This window comes from Eleutherodactylus coqui, chromosome 12 (genome assembly GCF_035609145.1).
Source record: "Eleutherodactylus coqui strain aEleCoq1 chromosome 12, aEleCoq1.hap1, whole genome shotgun sequence".
Classification (NCBI taxonomy): domain Eukaryota; kingdom Metazoa; phylum Chordata; class Amphibia; order Anura; family Eleutherodactylidae; genus Eleutherodactylus; species Eleutherodactylus coqui.
In genome coordinates, this window is record NC_089848.1 from 14,472,767 (window position 1) to 14,494,127 (window position 21,361).

The following is a 21,361-nucleotide window of genomic DNA, read 5'->3' on the forward strand; positions in this document are numbered from 1 at the left end:
AATTCCCTCAAGCACTGTGACATCTTTCCTGAGCACCGGTGTCCAGAACGGTACACAGTATTCTATGTGAGGCCTGACAAGTGCCTTATATAATGGAAGGATAATGTTCTCATCCTTCTCCCCTATACCTCTTTTAATGCACCCCAAGACTTTATTTGCCTTTGCAGCAGCTGACTGGCATTGGTTACTCCAGTTCAGTCTACAATCCACTAGTACCCCCAGATCCTTTTCCATATCACTTTTCCCTAGTGGTACCCCATTAAGTGAATGTGGTGACATCCGTTTCTCCTGCCCATGTGCATAGTCTTACATTTTTCAACATTGAACATCATTTGCCATTTTTCTGCCCAAGCCCCCAGTTTATCTAGGTCCGTTTGTAGCCGCACATTGTCCTCCATTGCATTAATTATATTGTATAATTTTGTGTCATCTGCAAATATTGATATTTTGCTGTGCAGCCCCTCTACCAGGTCATTGATAAATATGTTGAACAGAGTGGGGCCTAATACTGAACCCTGTGGCACCCCGCTAGCGACTGTGGTCCAATCAGAGTACGAACCATTTATTACTACCCTCTGCTTTCTATCTCTGAGCCAATTTTTTACCCATTTACACACGTTTTCACCCAGTCCGAGCTGCCTCATTTTGTATATTAGCCTATTATGTGGCAAGGTGTCAAAGGCTTTAGAGAAGTCCAGATATACGAGATCAATAGATTCTCCCTGGTCCAGCTTAGAGCTTACTTCATCGTAGAAACTGATCAGATTTGTCTGACATGAGCGACCCTCCATGAATCCATGCTGGTGAGGAGTTATTCCCTTGTTCTCCTTGAGGTACTCATCGATGGCGTCTCTCAGAATCCCCTCGAAAATTTTTCCCGTTACTGAAGTGAGACTTACTGGCCTGTAGTTACCAGGCTCACTTTTGCTACCTTTTTTGTAAATTGGAACCATGTTGGCAATGCGCCAATCCAATGGTACTACACCGGTCTTGATAGTGTCTAGAAATATTAGATATAGCGGCCTAGCTATCTCGTCACTTAGTTCCCTTAGTATCCTTGGGTGTAATCCATCTGGGCCCCGCAATTTATCAATTTTAGTCTTTTTTAGTTGCTTCTGCACCTCCTCCTGCGTTAGGTATGAGATATTTTGTGATGGGTTCATTTTATTCCCCTGCATCTCGTGTGGCATTTCCTTTTTGTTTGTGAATACACTTGAGAAGAAACTGTTTAGTAGATTTGCTTTCCCTCCGTCATCATCAATGATCTCTCCTGCATTATTTTTTAAAGGGCCAGTGCTCTCCCTGCAAATCCTTTTGCTGTTAATATAGTTGAAAAATAGCTTTGGGTTGTTTTTGCTCTCTTTGGCGATCAGTCTTTCTGCTTCCTCCTTGGCAGTTTTGATCTTATCTTTGCATATTTTGTTTTTTTCCCTGTATGATTTTAGCGCTTCTTCGCTGCCTTCTTGCTTTAGTAGTTTGAACGCTTTCTTTTTTTGGTTTATTGTCCCTCTTACCGTCTTGTCGAGCCACATTGGTTTCCTTTTAGTTGAGTTTCTTTTATTTTTAAAGGGAATGAACTGCTCACATGAGGTGATTAGGATCCTTTTAAACTTTTCCCATTTGTCCTCTGTACCGTCATTTTTGAGGATGTTGTCCCAATTAATGGTACCGATAGTAATTCTGAGCTGATCAAATTTTGCTTTACTAAAGTTTAGTTTGTTTGTCGCTCCCTGATAAGGCTTCTTATTGAATGACAGCTGGAAGTTGATTATATTGTGGTCACTGTTCCCCAAGTGTCCCTCAACCTGCACCCCCTTTATACGTTCCGGTTTGTTAGTTAGTACTAGGTCCAGAATGGCCCTCCCTCTTGTTGGTTCCTGTACCAGTTGGTTCAGGTAACTGTCTTTAATTACTCTCAAGAACTTATCACCCCTGTGTGATTTGCAGGTTTCGTTTTCCCATGTTATATCTGGATAATTAAAGTCCCCCATGATAATTACTTTGTTGCGGTTTGACACTTCTTCTATCTGCCTTAATAGTAAGTTATCAGTTTCTTCTGTTGCTTTTGGTGGTCTATAGAAGCCCCCTATCAGGATTTTGTTATTTTTTCCTCCCTGTATTTCTACCCACAGAGATTCCACCTGTTCTTCTCCTACCCCTATATCCTCCCGTAGCCTCGGCTTCAAGTTCGAATTGATGTACAGACATACCCCTCCCCCTTTCTGGTTCCTTCGGTCCCTTTCAGTGGCTAGGCTTAAAAGCTGGAGGGTAAAGACAGCTGAAGCAGATGATGGCAGACACCAGCAGCAAGTACTCTGGAGTAGCACTCACTGGTAAGGCATATTAGATGGAACATAGAGAAAGACTACTAATTATTAGGAAATTATAGTACCAGTGCTTCTGGTGGCGCAATGCGCTACACAGCTGTCCTACACGTGTAACAAATAATGCACGAGAAACGATGAAGGCAAGAAGGCAAATCTATTAAATAGTTGCTTTTCAAGTGTATTCACAAGCGAAAAAGAAATGTCACATGAGATGCAGGGGAATAAAACAAACTCCCTGCTAAATATTGCATACCTAACACAGAAGGAAGTGCAGGGCTGGTAAAAGAGGATTAAAATTGATAAATCGCTGGGCCTAGATGGAATACACCCAAGGGTTCTAAGGGATCTAACTGATGTAATAGCTAGACCGCAATTTCTTATATTTATGGACACTATCAAGACCGGGGTTGTACCATTGGATCGGTGCATTGCCAGTGTGGTTCCGATATACAAAAAGAGGTCCAAAAGAGAGCCTGGATACTACAGGCCAGTAAGTCTCAGTTTAATAACTGGAAAAATATTCAAGGCGTTTCTGAGAGACTCCATCCTAGAATACCTCAAGGAGAACAACAGAATAACTCCTCACCAGCATGGGTTCATGATGCAAGATAATTAATAGAACGGAGGACAATCATAGGCGTAGCGTCAGGGGGTGCTGGGGTCACCATGGCGACCCAGCCCCTGTGCTCAGGGGGCCCCGAGGCCACCCTCCGCAATACCAACATGCACATTTAGTGCATTAATGGCTGGCCGTTCTGACTGCAGCAAAATTCTCATCATGCGGCAGCCAGAATGGCCAGCCTGAGAGGAAGGCCCGGCAGAGCAGGGAGGAGGAGGGAGGAACTCACATGGGCCGGCAGGGGAGGAGGGAGGAAGTCACATGGGATGGCAGGGCACAGTGATCATGTGATCATGTGCTGCCCCCTGCTTCCTGCTAAACGGGAAGCTTCTGAGTTTGCCTCTCCTGCTGCTGTCACATGGAGGAGAAGTGGACCGGGCCTTGGGGTAAGTGCATATGTGTGTGTGTGTCTCCCTCCTTTATCTATCTATCTATATATATACTATCTATCTGCTATCTATATACTATCTATCTGCTATCTATCTACTATCTATCTATATGCTATCCATATACTATCTATCTATCTCATATCTATCTATATACTATCTATCTATCTGCTATCTATATACTATCTATCTATCCCATATCTATCTATATACTATCTATCTGCTATCTATATACTATCTATCTCATATGAGATAGATAGATGAATAGATAGTATATAGATAGTATATAGATAGATGGATGAATAGATAGATGGTATATAGATAGCGGATAGATAAATAGATAGTATATAGATAGATAGTGTATAGATAGTATATAGATAGTGTATAGATAGATATGAGATAGATAGATGGATGAATAGATAGATAGTAGATAGATAGATATGGGATAGATAGATATGGGATAGATAGATATGGGATAGATAGATATGGGATAGATAGATATGAGATAGATAGATATGGGATACATAGATAGTAGATAGATAGATATGGGATAGATAGATATGAGATAGATAGATAGAACATAGATAGATGGATGAATAGATAGATAGTATATAGATAGCAGATAGATAGTATATAGATAGATATGGGATAAATAGATAGTATATAGATAGATATGGGATAGATAGTATATAGATAGATATTAGATAGATAGATAGTGTATTCATGTGCAGGAAATGCGTCATGTTTGGAAAGATTACGCCAAGGGGCAGATCATGTATGCAGCACGATCTAGGTATGGGTACGGGGGAGTGTAGGGTGGAGGCCCAAGGGGGGCCCCCCCGAGCTGAACTTTTGCACCCGGGCCCCTGAGCCCTTAGGTATGCCCCTGAGGACAATGTACGGCTATAAAATGACCTAGATAATGCAACAATTCAATACAAGCTGGGGGCTTGGGCAGAAACATGGCAAATGAAGTTCAATGTTGATAAATGTAAGGTTATGCACATTAGGCAGGTTAGGCAGGAGAAACAGATGTCACTAATATACACAAAATGGGGTACAGCTAGGGAAAAGTGATATGGGAAAACATGGGGGTACTAGTGAATTGTAGATTTAACTGGAGCAACCAATCCCAGTCAGCTACTGCAAAAGCTAATAAAGTCTTGGGGTGCATTAAAAGAGGCATGGGGCAAGGAACAAGAACATTGTCAGGCCTCACATGGAATACTGTGTACAGTTGTGGACATTGGTGCTCGGGAAAAATGTTGCAGTGCTTGAGGGGGTTCAAAGAAGGGCAGCTAAATTAATAAATGGAATGGAAGGACTGGAATACCTAGAGAGGCTAACAAAACTGGGATTATTTACCCTGGAAAAAAGACATCTAAGGGGTGATCAAATAACTATATATAAATACATTAGGGGACAATACAAGGATCTCTCCCATGATCTGTTTATACTGCGTTAGTAACAAGAGGTTATCTGCTACGTCTAGAAGAAAGCAGGTTTCACCATCAACACAGAAGGGGGTTGTTGATCCAGGTCTTACATTCAGGTAGGAACTATCAAAGGTTGATCCAGGGATTATTCTGACTGCCATTATGGAGTTGGGAAGGAATTTTTTCCTCCGAATAGGCTTATTTGCTTCTGCCTCTTGGGATTTTTTTGCCTTCCTTTGGATCAACAAGGAGGTTGATACAGGCTGAACTAGATGGACATTGTCTTCATTCAGCCTAACATACTATGTTACTATGTTACATGGTACATCCATTATGATCCCCACACATCACACACACAGCTCTATGACATGCATCCTGATTCACACACATTACACACATACAGCTGTGGTACATCCATGCTGATTTCCAGACATCATCAGACTCCTGCATACAGTGATCAGCCCCTGGTTATGTGATCCTTAGCTCCATATACACAGGTGATCACATGACAGTGACATCATCACAGGTCCTGGTGGCTGCTGTCGGTTTATCTAGTATACAGTACTTTCTACCAAGCTGCACAATGGCTCCTCCTACAGCAGTGAAGTCACCGCATGTCCTTAAGCCCACCGGATCTATTTTACCAAACTGCACAATGGCTTCTCCCACAGCAGTGACATCACTGCAGGTCCTTCAGCCCACCAGATCTCTTTTACCAAACTGCACAATGGCTCCTTCCACAGCAGTGATGTCAACGCAGGTCCTTCAGGCCACCAGATCTCTGTGGTGGCGGTAGGTCGGTGTTTTCTGTCAGGACCGCTGAGTTGTGTCTAAGATAATAATGGCTTAGTTGCATTCTCATTTTGTAATTTTTGTCCCCCCCTTCCGAGAGCCCACACTTTGTGGTTCTTCTGTCAGTCAGGTTCTGTGTTTTATATATGTTGTAAGACCTATGATGACCTCACCAGGGGCAGAGTGATGATGTCACCAGGGGCAGAGCATGAGAAGCACTCACACCCATACATATATATAATGGACAAGTGGTCGTTAGTAGTTTGATAGAGAAGAGGATGGCAGAAAGTGGTGGCTGGCATTCTGAAGTAGCACTTATATTCCGAAGAGATATATCATTTGGAGTAGAGATAGCCAAAACAGAGTACGGTAGACAGCAAGTGTCGTGCTCTGGAGTAGCACTCATGGAATGATAAGGCTGGGCCAATCTACGTCAATGATTGAGAAACAAAGAAACACCATAAACATAATACCATAGGACTTGTAAATGTGAACAAAGCCCATGGAAAAAGCTTCATTTCAAATTTGCAACATCTTCTGAAGCCCTGATGTTGCTACCTTAGACCTCTCATAATACATTGCAAGTATGTGAGCAACAATTTTTTCCACTGCCCTGCAGAGATATGAATATTACAACAAACATGAATAGTAGATTAATTCCATATCATAAGCTGATACTTAAAGGTGGACACATGTACAGCACTTTCAATATCCAGAATATTGTGATGGTTGACCTGAATTTGCTGTATTGAATTGTTGCATGTTTTAAAATTTAACTATATACATATATAACCAGTGTTGAGAAAACCAAAACAGTCAAACTTTGCTAAACGTTCAGTTCAGAGCAAACTGAACTGCTGGTGATAATCTTGGTTGAATCCATTAAAATGGCTTTTGCCACATTGAAGGATCAGAGGAAGGATCAGATGACCTCAGGGTAGCTCACAATGCCTTACAAACAGTTCTTCTTGCTCTTCTTCGTTCTCTTCATCTTCTTTTTGTTTTTCTTTCTTATTCTTCTTTATTAACACTTCCTCACAATAAGTTAGATACATTCTTAGGGAGGGGTCACATAAGCGTGTTTTTGTGCGTGCGTACGCACGCACAAAAACACGCTTGTATTTGCAACATTGCATTCCCTATGGTGTGTTCACATGTCTGTACTTTGCAGGTGCGTGCCTGCAAAAATAGGACATGCGTGCACCTTTGGGAATGCACGCATTGTTCTCAATGGAGCCACGGCTGCTGCCGGCAGCTCCATTGAAAACAATGCTCTGCCAGCACCCCTGCATTCTTTTTCAGGAAAGGGCATTACATATAAGCCCTTCCCTGAAAAAGAAACATTTTAGTGTAAAACAAAAGTAAAAAAAACCGTACCTCTCCGCTGCTGCCATGTCCCGCGGGGATGCAGAATACATCTGCCGCGTGCAGCAGATGTTTCCTGCATTCCCGCAAGGAAAAAGAATTCCCTGCTGCACCTGCCACATCTGTGACAGATGCAGCAGAGGAATTCTAAATCCCTGCTAGGAATAAAGGATTCCTTCCCTTTTATTTATTTTTTTACACTATTTTAAATGGCTTTTCAGGGAAGGGCTAATGAAGCCGTTCCCTAAAAAGCCATTGATGGCTGCCGGGGCTCAGCGGCGACTTCTGCCGCTGTCCCTGGCTCTATAGTTCTTAGCTTTCAGCAGCCAGGGATTTAAAATCCCCGCCTGCTGGTAGCTCTGATTGTGATTGGCTGAAGTTCAGCCAATCACAATCAGAGCTACCAGCAGGCGGGGATTTTAAATCCCCGTCTGCTGATAGCTCAGTACTACAGAGCTGGGGACAGCCAGGAGAAGACGGGGCTGAGCCCGGCAACCGAAGGGAGGTGAGTATGTTTTTTTTTTAACACTTTTCTTTGTTTTTCAGTGAAGGGCTTATATTTAAAGCCCTTCCCTGAAAAACATTTCAGGGGTGCCGGCAGCAGGATCCTCCCTTCCCTGAAAAGCTATTGGTGGCTGTCGGGCTCAGCTTCGACTTCTGACGCTCTCCCCGACTCTATAGTTCTCAGCTATCAGCAGCCGGGGATTTAAAATCCCCTCCTGCTAGTAGCTCTGATTGTGCTTGGCTGAAGTGCTTCAGCCAATCACAATCAGAGCTACCAGCAGGCGGGGATTTTAAATCCCCAGCTGCTGATAGCTCAGTACTGAGCCCGGCAGCTGAAGGGAGGTGAGTATGTTTTTTTTTTTAAACACTTTTCTTTGTTTTTCAGTGAAGGGCTTATATTTAAAGCCCTTTCCTGAAAAACATTTCAGAGGTGCCGGCAGCAGGATCCTCCACTGCAGCTGTCATGTGTGACAGCTGCGGTAGGGAATCCTTTATTCCCCGCAGGGATTTAGAATTTCTCTGCTGCATCTGTCTCAGATGTGGCAGGTGCAGCAGGGAATTGTTTTTCCTTGCGGGGATGCAGGAAACAACTGCTGCACACGGCATCCCCGCGGGACATGGCAGCAGTGGAGAGGTACGTTTTTCTTTTTTACTTTTTTTTTTTTTTTTACACTAAAATGTTTCTTTTTCAGGGAAGGGCTTATATGTAAAGCCCTTCCCTGAAAAAGAATGCGGGGGTGCCGGCAGAGCATTGTTTTCAATAGAGCCGCCGGCAGCAGCCGTGGCTCCATTGACAACAAGCACGCAGCTGTGTTCACGTGTGTCTTTGCTCGTACCTAGGTGCGCACTTATGTACACACTTACGTACGCACAAACACACGCTCGTGTGACCAAGCCTTAGGTTACCTAAGAGTGTTATATATAGCTTTTATGACTCTTAGACTAGTTTTAGGGACATTGCTGAAGTTCCAGTTCAGTTGAAACTAATTCGAACCAAACCAAACTTTTTTGCTGAAATTTGCCAAACCAGCTGGACCAAACATTTCTAAACTTTTCTTTGCTCATCACTATGTCAAAGTATATTAGTAGCAATTCTTTAGCCAATTGCCTGTGATATGTTTTACAGTGTCATTGGGTAATATCATATTTGCCCTGGAAGGGTGGCGAGTATGGTCTTATAAGCTATTTTCTGGAAATACTTAGTTGTATTAACGCCATAACAGATGGCTTTGTCAAGTTTACCAGCAATCCTCTATAACATCTATATCATTACAGCTTGCCCAATTGTTCTGCTAGGGTGCTTGAGCAATTTCAGCCTATGGGTCTTCTTCAATGAAAAATTAAATAAGGCTCAAGAGCTCATTAAGAATATTTTTGTATCGTTTTATCCTGGGGCACTGAGAGGCATTCTTAGATGGTTGCTTCTAGGGAAAACATCTGTTATGACTTTTTAAACAAATTCTTTTAAAAGAGAAAATATCAGTGTCAAGGTAGAGTAATACTCATGGGAGTTTCTTGTTGGGTGGGTGTATCGCTTACTAAGTTACATTTTGCTTTACTCAGTCAATAAACATTACTAAAAACACACATTTTACAATGTGGAATATTAAGAAACTCTAATCAAACATGACAAGGGTTAGTTTGTGCTTTTGAACTAACTGTACAATATGAAGATTGTGTGCCCCTTATATATGATGTCACAGTATAGTTTCTACATTGTAGATAGTAGCTGATTTATAGAATTACATTCCACATGCTACATTCCATATCATCATTGGTATTATTATACACAACAAAAAAAGGAATTCTGTCATTGTTTTTTTTTCATTTACTTTTTACGCAGTTTACCATTAACCCTTTTAAATCCAATTTTTCTGCCACTTGCAAGCTCCTTGTGGATTCTCAACAGAAACACATAAAAATGACCCATCACAATGATTTTAGTAGTAATTTTTCAAAAATTAAACGTGAGCTAATATGTATATCAAAGCATTCAATGTTAAGCTTCTGTTTAACTTTGTGACACATTCACTATTTATCTCTGCAACTGAAGGGTTAAATTCCTAGGATTAGAATTTTCATTGACCCAGTATTGAACATGGTATAGTTCGTAAGTTTAATTTAGTGTGATGGTAATTGTATAGTATACATAGTCTGCTCATTGATCAGAACTCATCTAAGTACATTCACTGTTTGAATCTCTCTAATTTTATTGATATATGCTATTGCTAACCTGTAATTGAGGAGAGTTGGCGTATTAGTTTAATATCACTATGTGCGCAATTCTATGGAAGTTTACAATATATAATTAATACTAGTGTGTAAGTGAACTTTCCATATATAATGAGTTTAATATTTCCAGATTTTTATTATTAAATATATACGTGGAAATATTTTACTCTATATGAAATACAGGAAATGTATATTGTGATTGCACAGTCTATGACAAACAGTATAGAAACATAAGAGCAGTGAATAAGCAGGAAAGTAAAAATAATGTAGCTGGGAAGAAGAGAAAAGCAGATGGCAAGTGAGGAAAAAAACAGCTGAAGACAACAACAAAGATTAATTTGAACAAAAATGCTAGAAGGGAGGGAGCAAAGAGCACGGGGTGTTTCTGAGGAGAGAAAAACTAAGCGGGCATTGCACAGTAATACAGACTTGGCACAAAACATAGAAGAAGCATTAGATATGAGATAGATACATATGATAGATAGAGATAGATAGATATGAGATGGATACATATGATAGAGATAGATAGATATGTGATAGATACATATGATAGATAGAGATAGATAGATATGAGATAGATACATGTGATAGATAGATAGATAGATAGATAGATATGAGATAGATACATAAGATTGATAGATATGAGATACATATGACACATAGAGATAGATAGATAGATATGAGATAAATGGATAGATAGATATTAGATTGATAGATAGAATATTTATGGGTGTGTTTATGTGCATTATGCCGTTAGCAGTAATTTTACATTGTTGGTGTCCGTTGTGGACAGTGTTGGTGTCCACAATGGAGATGTTAGAGTTACCCTCCATACCCATTCAACCACAATTACGCTTACTTTAAATTGCACAATTTCACTTACATGTACTATATGATTTTGATGTAAGGCTTGTCAGGCACACATACTATTGATGACCTATCCTCAGGTCATTCCATTGATTTTAATGAGACCCAGCATGCAGTTATAAGTGCCAGCTACTATACAGGGGTTTGTGCAGCAGGTTGAGCTGCAATCCCTATGTGTGATGGTGCTGCCAGCATGCGTCTACTCTGCTGACTGGCTGGACTCCCAAGTGGCGGGCCCCGGTTGATCAACTATCCTGAAGATAGGTCATCAGTAGTATTTGTGCCTGGAAATCCCCTTTAAGGGTTAAACTAGCTATACCTCTGTGATAACTATCACCAAACAATACTTCTTTACACTACTGTAAATGACCAAACATACATGATTTTTCCAGCGGGAAGAAAAGATTAAACCACTGCCAGACATGTCTGGCAGCAGCTTATTTCCCAGAGGAATAAAGGATCGAGCATGTTGAAATCCAACTAACTTGACCCTTCTTTACTTTTCCTGTTAGAGGGAAATAGTTGGAAAACACCATAAACAGTAGATAGCAGGTTTGGCTGAAACTTATTTAGTGCAGAGCTGCTGTAGTGATAGTATGCCTGTCAAATCCCTCTGGGACTAGAGATGAGCGAGCACCAAAATGAGTCGAACTTCCTGCGATGCTCAAGGGTTCATTTTGAGTAACGAACCCCATTGAAATCAATAGGTGACTCGAGCATTTTTGTATGGGACCTATGCTCCGCTAAGGTTTTCATTTGTGAAAATCTGGGAAATTCAAGAAAGTGATGGGAACGACACAGAAAGGGATAGGGCAGGCGAGGGGCTACATGTTGGGCTGCATCTCCAGTTCCCAGGTCCCACTATTAAGCCACAATAGCGGCAAGAGTGGGCCCACCCCCCAACAATTTTTACTTCCGAAAAACCCTCATTAGCAAGGCATACCTTAGCTAAGCACCACACTACCTCCAACAAAGCACAATCACTGCCTGCATGACACTCCGCTGCCACTTCTCCTAGGTAACATGCTGCCCAACCGCCCATTTCAGTAATAGTAGCAGTCAAGACAGGCCCCGGTAACAATTCCAAAGCAGCAGTATAGGGGGAGCACAGTATTAGTTCCATTTCAGTAGTAGTAGCAGCAGTCTAGACAGGCCCCAGTAACAATTCCAAAGCAGCAGTATAGGGGGAGCACAGTATTAGTTCCATTTCAGTAGTAGTAGCAGTCTAGACAGGCCCCAGTAACATATCACTAGCAGCAGTATAGGGGGAGCACAGTATTAGTTCCATTTCAGTAGTAGTAGCAGTCCAGACAGGCCCCAGTAACATATCACTAGCAGCAGTATAGGGGGGGCACAGTCTTAGTTTCATTTCAGTAATAGTAACAGTCAAGACAGGCCACAGTAACATTCCCGTTGCAGCAGTTTAGGGAGATAACAGTCTCTTTCACATTTCAGTAGTTGCAGTATAGACAAGGCCCCAAATACATTTATGTAGCAAAAGTGTAGGCCAAGCCCACACACCTTGCTGTACCATGAGTGCAGGCGAAGCCCATAAAAATTACTAGGATTACACTGTAGGCGAGGGCCCCCAAAAATTGGTGTACCAACAGTACTAATGCCCAACCAAGAGGGCAGGTGAAACCCATTAATCGCTTAATTTGTAACTAGGCCTGGAGGCAGCCCAGTTAAAATAAAAATTGGTTCAGGTGCAAGTTTCAACGCTTTAATGAGAATTGAAACGTATAAACATTGTTTACAAAAGTAATATGACTGAGCCTTGTGGGCCTAAGAAAAATTGCCCGTTCGGCGTGATTACGTGAGGTTTCAGGAGGAGGAGCAGGAGGAGGAGGATGAATATAATACACAGATTGATGAAGCTAAAAGGTCCCCGTTTTTTATGGTGATAGAGAACGATGCTTCCATCCGCTGGTGCAGCGTATGTATTGTTTAGGTACCGCTGCTGTCCGCTGGTGGAGAAGAGAAGTCTGGAGAAATCCAGGCTTTGTTCATCTTTATGAGTGTAAGCCTGTCGGCACTGTCAGTTGACAGGCGGGTACGCTTATTCGTGATGATTCCCCCAGCCACACTAAACACCCTCTCTGACAAGACGCTAGCCGCAGGACAAGCAAGCACCTCCAGGGCATACAGCCCGAGTTCAGGCCACGTGTCCAGCTTCGACACCCAGTAGTTGTACGGAGCAGAGGCGTCACCGAGGACGGTCGTGCGATCGGCTACATACTCCCTCACCATCCTTTTACAGTGCTCCCGCCTACTCAGCCTTTCTGGGGAGCCATAAAGCTGTCAAAGGCCTTGGAGAGTGTTCCCCTGCCTGTGCTGTACATGCTGCCTGATCTCCGCGCCTCCCCTGCTACCTGGCCCTCGGAACTGCGCCTTCTGCCACTAGCGCTGTCGTATGGGAATTTTACCATTCGTTTGTCCACCAGGGTCCTGTGGTATAGCATCACTCTCGAACCGCTTTCCTCTTCGGGTATGAGAGTGGAAAGGTTCTCCTTATACCGTGGGTCGAGCAGTGTGTACAGCCAGTAATCCATAGTGGCCAGAATGCATCTAACGTGAGGGTCATGAGAAAGGCATCCTAGCATGAAGTCAGCCATCTGTGCCAGGGTACCTGTACGCAACACATGGCTGTCCTCACTAGGAAGATAACTTTCAGGATCCTCCTCCTCCTCCTCAGGCCATACACGCTGAAAGGATGACAGGCAAGCAGCATGGGTACCCTCAGCAGTGGGCCCGGCTGTCTGCCCCTGCTCCTCCTCATGCTCCTCCCCCTCCCCCTTCTCTTCCTCCTCCTCAACGCGCTGAGATATAGACATGAGGGTGCTCTGACTATCCAGCGACATACTGTCTTCCCCCGCCTCCGTTTCCGAGCGCAAAGCGTCTGCCTTTATGCTTTGCAGGGAACTTCTCAAGAGGCATAGCAGAGGAATGGTGATGCTAATGATTGCAGCATCGCCGCTCACCATCTGGGTAGACTCCTCAAAGTTTCCAAGGACCTGGCAGATGTCTGCCAACCAGGCCCACTCTTCTGTAAGGAATTGAGGAGGCTGACTCCCACTACGCCGCCCATGTTGGAGTTGGTATTCCACTATAGCTCTACGCTGCTCATAGAGCCTGGCCAACATGTGGAGCGTAGAGTTCCACCGTGTGGGCACGTCGCACAGCAGTCGGTGCACTGGCAGATTAAACCGATGTTGCAAGGTCCGCAGGGTGGCAGCATCTGTCTTGGACTTGCGGGAATGTGCGCTGAGCCGGCGCACCTTTCCGAACAGGTCTGACAAGCGTGGGTAGTTTTTCAGAAAGCGCTGAACCACCAAATTAAAGACGTGGGCCAGGCATGGCACGTGCGTGAGGCTGCTGAGCTGCAGAGCCGCCACCAGGTTACGGCCGTTGTCACACACGACCATGCCCGGTTGGAGGCTCAGCGGCGAAAGCCAGCTGTCGGTCTGCTCTGTCAGACCCTGCAGCAGTTCGTGGGCCGTGTCTCTTCTCTCCTAAGCTGAGTAGTTTCAGCACGGCCTGCTGATGCTTGCCCACTGCTGTGCTGCCACCCCGTGCAACACCGACTGGTGGCGACGTGCTGCTGTTGACACATCTTGATTGCGAGACAGAGGTTGCGTAGGAGGAGGAGGGTGGTTTAGTGGAGGAAGCATACACCGCCGCAGATACCAGCACCGAGCTGGGGCCCGCACTTCTGGGGGTGGGTAGGACGTGAGCAGTCCCAGGCTCTGACTCGGTCCCAGACTCCACTAAATTCACCCAATGTGCCGTCAGGGAGATATAATGGCCCTGCCCGCCTGTGCTTGTCCACGTGTCCGTTGTTAAGTGGACCTTGCCAGTAACCGCGTTGGTGAGGGCGCGTACAATGTTGCGGGAGACGTGGTCGTGCAGGGCTGGGACGGCACATTGGGAAAAGTAGTGGCGACTGGGAACCGAGTAGCACGGGGCCGCCGGCGCCATCATGTTTTTGAAAGCCTCCGTTTCCACAAGCCTATACGGCAGCATCTCCAGGCTGATCAATTTGGCTATGTGCACGTTTAACGCTTGAGCGTGAGGGTGCGTGGCGGCGTACTTGCGCTTGCACTCAAACAGTTGCGCTAGCGACGGCTGGACGCTGCGCTGAGAGACACTGCTGGATGGGGCCGAGGACAGCGGAGGTGAGGGTGTGGGTGCAGGCCAGGAGACGGTCGTGCCTGTGTCCTGAGAGGGGGGTTGGATCTCAGTGGCAGGTTGGGGCACAGGGGGAGAGGCAGTGGTGCAAGCCGGAGGCGGTGAACGGCCTTCGTCCCACCTTATGGCCATCATATGCCTGCGCATGCTGGTGGTGGTGGCTCCCCGGCTGATCTTGGCGCGACAAACCTTGCACACCACAGTTCGTCGGTCGTCGGCACTCTCAGTGAAAAACTGCCACACCTTGGCCTCTGCAGGGTGGCATGGCGCGAGGGGGCGCTTTGGGAAACAGTTGGTGGATTATTCGGTCTGGCCCTGCCTCTACCCCTGGCCACCGCACTGCCTCTTCCAACCTGCCCTGCTGCTGCACTTGCCTCCCCCTCTGAAGACCTGTCCTCAGTAGGCTTAGCAAACCAGGTGGGGTCAGTCACCTTATCGTCCAGCTGCTCTTCCTCCGAATCCTCTGTGCGCTCCTCCCTCGGACTTACTGCCCTTACTACTACCTCACTGATAGACAACTGTGTCTCATCGTCATTTTCCTCCTCACCCACTTAAAGCTCTTGAGACAGTTGCCGGAAGTCCCCAGTATCCTCACCCGGATCCTGGGAACTTTCCAAAGGTTGGGCATCGGTCATGAGAAACTCCTCAGGTGATAGAGGATCCATTTTTTCACACTCAAGGCCGGCACCCTAGAACAGTGCCTGGGAGCCTGCCTGCTCTTCTGAATGTGTCATTTGCTGGGAGGGAGGAGGCTGGGAGAAGGAGGAGCAGAAGCGAGAGGATTCAGGGATGCAGCAGTGGACGGCGTAGAAGACTGGGTGGTGACGGTGGATAGTTTGCTGGATGCACTTTCTGCCATCCACGACAGGACCTGCTCACACTGCTCAGTTTCTAATAAAGGTCTACCGCGTGGACCCATTACTGGTGAGATGAATCTGGGGACCCCAAAAACTTGCCTCTCTCCTAATCCTGCAGCAGTCGGCTGCGATACACCTGGACCAGGAGCTCGGCCTGTGCCCACACCCTGACTTGGGCCTCCACGTCCTTGCCCGTGTCCACATCCTCTAGGCCTACCCCTACCCCTCAGCATGGTGTATTACGAGTTGAGCAGAAACAGAACGCTGTAATTAAATGTGCCGCTTATGGGCCTGTGGTTGAAGGCTGACTTCGCTTACGGAACGCACAGCAGAGCCAGGAAACAATTATGCGCAAGCCTGTAGTCAGACCTAGGTGCGTATGACTGAGCTACTGGAATTCACAGGGCAGAACCAGTCAAGTGGCCAAAGGCCAGTGGTAGGCCTTAAGTATTTTGCTTCAATTTTTTAAAATGGTGAGGTGAAAAACCAGACAGACACCGTATGCAGCGTATATATGTATACTCTTTCCCTCTTTCCCTCTGGCGGGATGACGGCGATCATGTAACGGACACAGCAGAGCCAGGAAACAATTATGCGCAAGCCTGTAGTCAGACCTAGGTGCGTATGACTGAGCTACTGGAATTCACAGCGAAGAACCAGTCAAGTGGCCAAAGGCCAGTGGTAGGCCTTAAGTATTTTGCTTCAATTTTTTAAAATGGTGAGGTGAAAAACCAGACAGACACCGTATGCAGCGTATATATGTATACTCTTTCCCTCTGGCGGGATGACGGCGATCATGTAACGGACACAGCAGAGCCAGGAAACAATTATGCGCAAGCCTGCTGTAACACTTAGCTGGGTAATAATGAGCGACTACTACCCCCAGCACACACGCAGTAAACTGAAGACGGTCACAGGCAGCCCAAATATAGTATTTTTTTCCAATTTTTGGGAAAAAGCCCACTGGCTATATAGCCTGTATAAGGATTTCCCTGTTGGAGGATGACTGTGGTTATTGAAAGCACAGTGCAGCCAGAAAAAAATTATGTGCAAGGCTGCAGTAACACCTAGCTGGGTAATAGTGAGCAACTACTACCCCCAGCAGACACGCAGTAAACTGAACACGGTCACAGGCAGCCCAAAGATTTTTTTTTTCCAATTTTTTTGAAAAAGCCCACTGCCTATATAGCCAGTATATCTCTTTCCCTGTACCACTGTCCCTGCCTCACCAGTACTGCCCCTATACTCAGTAAAATGACTGCAGACTGAGGACGCTATGGTCTGCACGCCCGATATACAAAAAAAAAAAAAAATGTGCAAAACTGCTAAAAGCAGCCTCAACAGTACTGCACACGGTCAGATGTGGCCCTAAGAAGGACCGTTGGGGTTCTTGAAGACGAAGATAACAGCCTAACACTCTCCCTATAGCAGCTGCAGCAGGACGGCACTTTCCCTAATGTCTCTCAGCGTGAATCTGTGGCGAGCCGCGGCTGGTCCCAGTTTATATACTCGGGTGTCACCTGATCTCCCCAGCCACTCACTGCAGGGGGGTGGGATAGGGCTGGAACTTCACAGAAGGAAGTTGTAATGCCTTCCCTGTGTTTCTATTGGCCAGAAAACGGCACAAACTTTTCTGGGAAGAAAATGGAAGTGACTCGAACACCGTGTGGTGCTCAAATGAGCATCAAGCTCGGACAAGTACGCTCGCTCATCTCTATCTGGGACTAAAGGGATTCTATCAGCAGTTTTGGTGCTGAAAAAGTGCTAACAGCTCTATGTAGGGACCAGGGAGTAGGACTAAAGCATGTCTATGTCCATGATGTCACTCAAAATAGAACCTGCTGCATTCTCTTTTCTGCGAGTCGATTACGCAATTCCAACCCACTAATGTGAGCGGAATTGTGTAATCCAATGTGATTGATCAGCGTATTACCGCGGATCAGACGCATGCGGAATCCGTAATTCCTATCCGGTCATGTGAGACCGGCCAAAGGTAGATCGCTACCTTTTTTTCACGTGACCGGGGACCGCTCAATGAGGCCACCCGTTACTGCTCCATGAGCAAGGAGATTTTAAGTTTCCTAGGCTCCCCGACTCCTGCGCATGTGTCCAGTGTTTTGCCGGCGGTCGCATGCGCATTATACGGGAAAGTTCACGGAAGAAGATTGCGTCGGGGTGCAAATACGGAGGCCTCCGGTAAAAAGTTTCATCTCCTCTCACCGATCGCATCGGTGAGGGGAGATGAACCTTCCCCTTTTTTAACTTTTACGTGATCGCCATTATTCTTTGGATAACGGCGAACACGTGACGAGGAACCGCTCACCGCGGCCCCCCGTGAAATCTCCAGGCTCTCGGCTAAGTTTTGTAGCCAGGAGCAGGGAGATTTTAAATTACCACGGTTTTTGCGCATGCGCCTGCCATAGTGGCGACGGGCGCGTGCGCAGAAGCTGGGGTGAGGTCCACGGATAAATCCGCGGGCCTTAGGTACGTCATTTCATCCTCCCTCACGGATATGATCCCTGGGGGGAGATGAAACGCAAGCTTTTTTTAACTTTTTTAAACTTTTTTTTTTACTTTTTACCTTTTTTTATTTTTACTTTTTGCACTTTTTTTTAACTTTACATGATCACTGTCATCCATTGGATAACAGTAATCATGCCCCCAGTGACATCCCTCTGCTCTTGGCTACACATGGCAGCCAGGAGCAGAGCAATTTTGAATTTCCCGGGGCTCGAGCCCCTCTGTGCACGCGCCCAATGTCAATCATCGGGCGCGCATGCGCAGACGGGGATTTCGGGTCCCGGGACATCGGGACATCGCAGAGGACCGGGAGTGAGTATTTTCACCTCCCCTCATGGATCCGATCCATGACAGGAGGTGAAACTTTACTTTTCTTTTACTTTTTCAACTTTTTAGCGATCACCGCTATCCAATGGATAGCGGTGATCGCGGGCCGGGGACCGCTCACAGTGGTCCCTGGTAACACCTCCTGGTTCCCGGCTACCTTCAGGAGCCGGGAGCCAGGAGATTTTAAATTTGCCGGGGACACCCGGGCTTCTGCACGTGCGCGTGACATCATCGCCTGGCGCGCATTCGCAGAAGGCCGCCGGCGGGTCCGGGATCCGATGTATCAGAGCAGCTGAATTACTACTTTTTTTCACTGTTTTGTTTACTTTTTTGCGATCGGCATTATCCATTGCATAGCGCCGATCGCAATACCGGGGGGGACTGCCCGCATCCTGGGATGACAGCTCCATGCTGTCAGCTACCTGCGGGCACCGACCGCATGGAGCTGTCACGTCCTCAGGCAAGTGGGCATTAATCCAAAGAGGATGCATAAAACTACGTCCTCTAGGATTAAAGCCCACTTACTGAGGACGTAGTTTCCCGATGGGGTGGTCGTTAAGGGGTTAAAAGACCAAAATAATTTTTTTCATTTTGGCATTCTGTTGCTCATCACTTTTCTAATTGTAGGTCAATGTGCTCATACAAGGCCTTGTTTTTTGTGGGACTAGCCGTGCTTTCTTTTGGTTCCTTTTTGGTACATTTATGTAAATGGAAAGATGGAACAATGCCTCTACAGCACCACCAATTAGAAAGCAGCATTCCTGCAAGTCAGTGGCAGTCCTTTTAATAGTCCTTGTAACAATGACTGGAAATATAAGCCAAAGCCAGTGTCTTCTTTAGAGGGAGACACCATGGGTACATTTATGTTAGTTATGTTAATTTATAGTTTGATGAAACTAGCAAAACAGCAAATTTCCCATGCTATTTATTTTATGCTTCCTAATAATCTAATAATAATGTATTAAAATTATAGGACAGATTGTTACAGCCAAGGTGATACCAAATGTGTGTGCGCTATTTGGTCTTTTCAGGTGTGGATCAGAGAGCCGTTGCAGGTCCCAAGAGGACTACTGCCTTGAGAAATAAAATTCTATCTGATTGCAACTAGCACTAGAGGGAGCTCCCTGCGTTTTTACAGCTCCCATCAAAGTCAATAATCAATCAGCATGTAGTGAACTCCCCCAAGTGGCCACAAAAATAATTTAATCATTCAGCTGAATGTTCTCTCTTAATAGGCTCAGAGGGAGATTTGTCCGTGTATATTGACTTGATTATGCTTGAATGCAATTCAGACAAATCCAACATCGGAGTCAAGATCAGTGGAAGATACATCAACAATCTCAGATATGCAAATGATACAACCTTACTGGCAGAAAGTCAGGAAGATGTTGTAAAACTTATACTAAAAGATAAAAAAGGAAGTGAAAAAGCGGCCAATACTTGAATATCAAGAAAACTAAGATTATGACAACAGATGGGGACGGTACAGGACAAATTAACAATGAGGAAATCAAAGCAGTTCAAGACTTCATCTTCCTTGCATCAAAAATCAACTGCAATGGAGAATCAGGGCCAGAAATAAAATGACGAATCGCACTAGGTTGCAGCGCAATGTTAAGTATGGATAGGATCTGGAAAAAGAAAAACATAAATATTGCAACACAATGCAGGATAGTCAACACAATCATGTTCCCAATCACAACTTACGGCTGGTGAAACTTAGACACTAAAGAATCAAACCTAAAAAAGATTGATGCCTTCAAACTTTGGTGCTGGAGGAAACTCCTATGAATTCCTTGGACTGCCAAAATCGAGAACAAAACAGTCCCAGATTGTATCAAGGCAAAGTTTTCATTAGAGGGCAAAATTATGAAACAGTGACTCTCATTATTCGGCTACATAATGCGAGCTAATTCATTAGAAACATCAATAATGCTCAAAGTGGTCAGTGGCAAAAGCAGACCTGGCTGCCACAGAATGCATTGGATTGATACTATCAAAGCCGACACCAACATGCAAATGATCAATCTGAAATAAGCCATATAAAACAGAATTGCATGGAAAGGGCTGATCCATTAAGTGTCCGAGAGTCAGCCTGACTAAACCGATACAGATAGATAGATAGATAGATAGATAGAGAGGTATGAGATAGATAGATAGACAGAGAGGTATGAGATAGATAGATAGATAGATAGATGATAGATAGATAGATAGATAGATAGATAGATAGATAGATAGATAGATAGATAGATAGATAGATATGAGATAGATAGATAGATAGATAGATAGGTATGAGATAGATAGATAGATAGATGATAGATAGATAGATATGAGATAGATACATAGATATGAGATAAATAGATAGATATGATAGATAGATAGATAGATAGATAGATAGATAGATAGATAGATATGGGATAGATAGATATGGGATAGATAGATATGGGATAGATAGATATGAGATAGATAGATATGAGATAGATAGATAGATAGATAGATAGATAGATAGATAGATAGGAGATAGATAGATAGATAGATAGATAGATAGATAGATAGATAGATAGATAGAAGATAAATATGAGATAAATAGATACATAGATAAATATGAGATAAATAGATACATAGATAGATATGAGATAAATAGATAGATAGATATGAGATAGATAGATACATAGATATGAGATAGATAGATAGATAGATAGATAGATAGATAGGAGATAAATATGAGATAGATAGATATGAGATAGATAGATAGATATGAGATAGATATGATAGATAGATAGATAGAAGATAAATATGAGATAAATAGATACATAGATAGATATGAGATAAATATGAGATAAATAGATACATAGATAGATATGAGATACATAGATAGATAGATATGAGATAGATATGATAGATAGATAGATATGAGATAGATACATAGATATGAGATAGA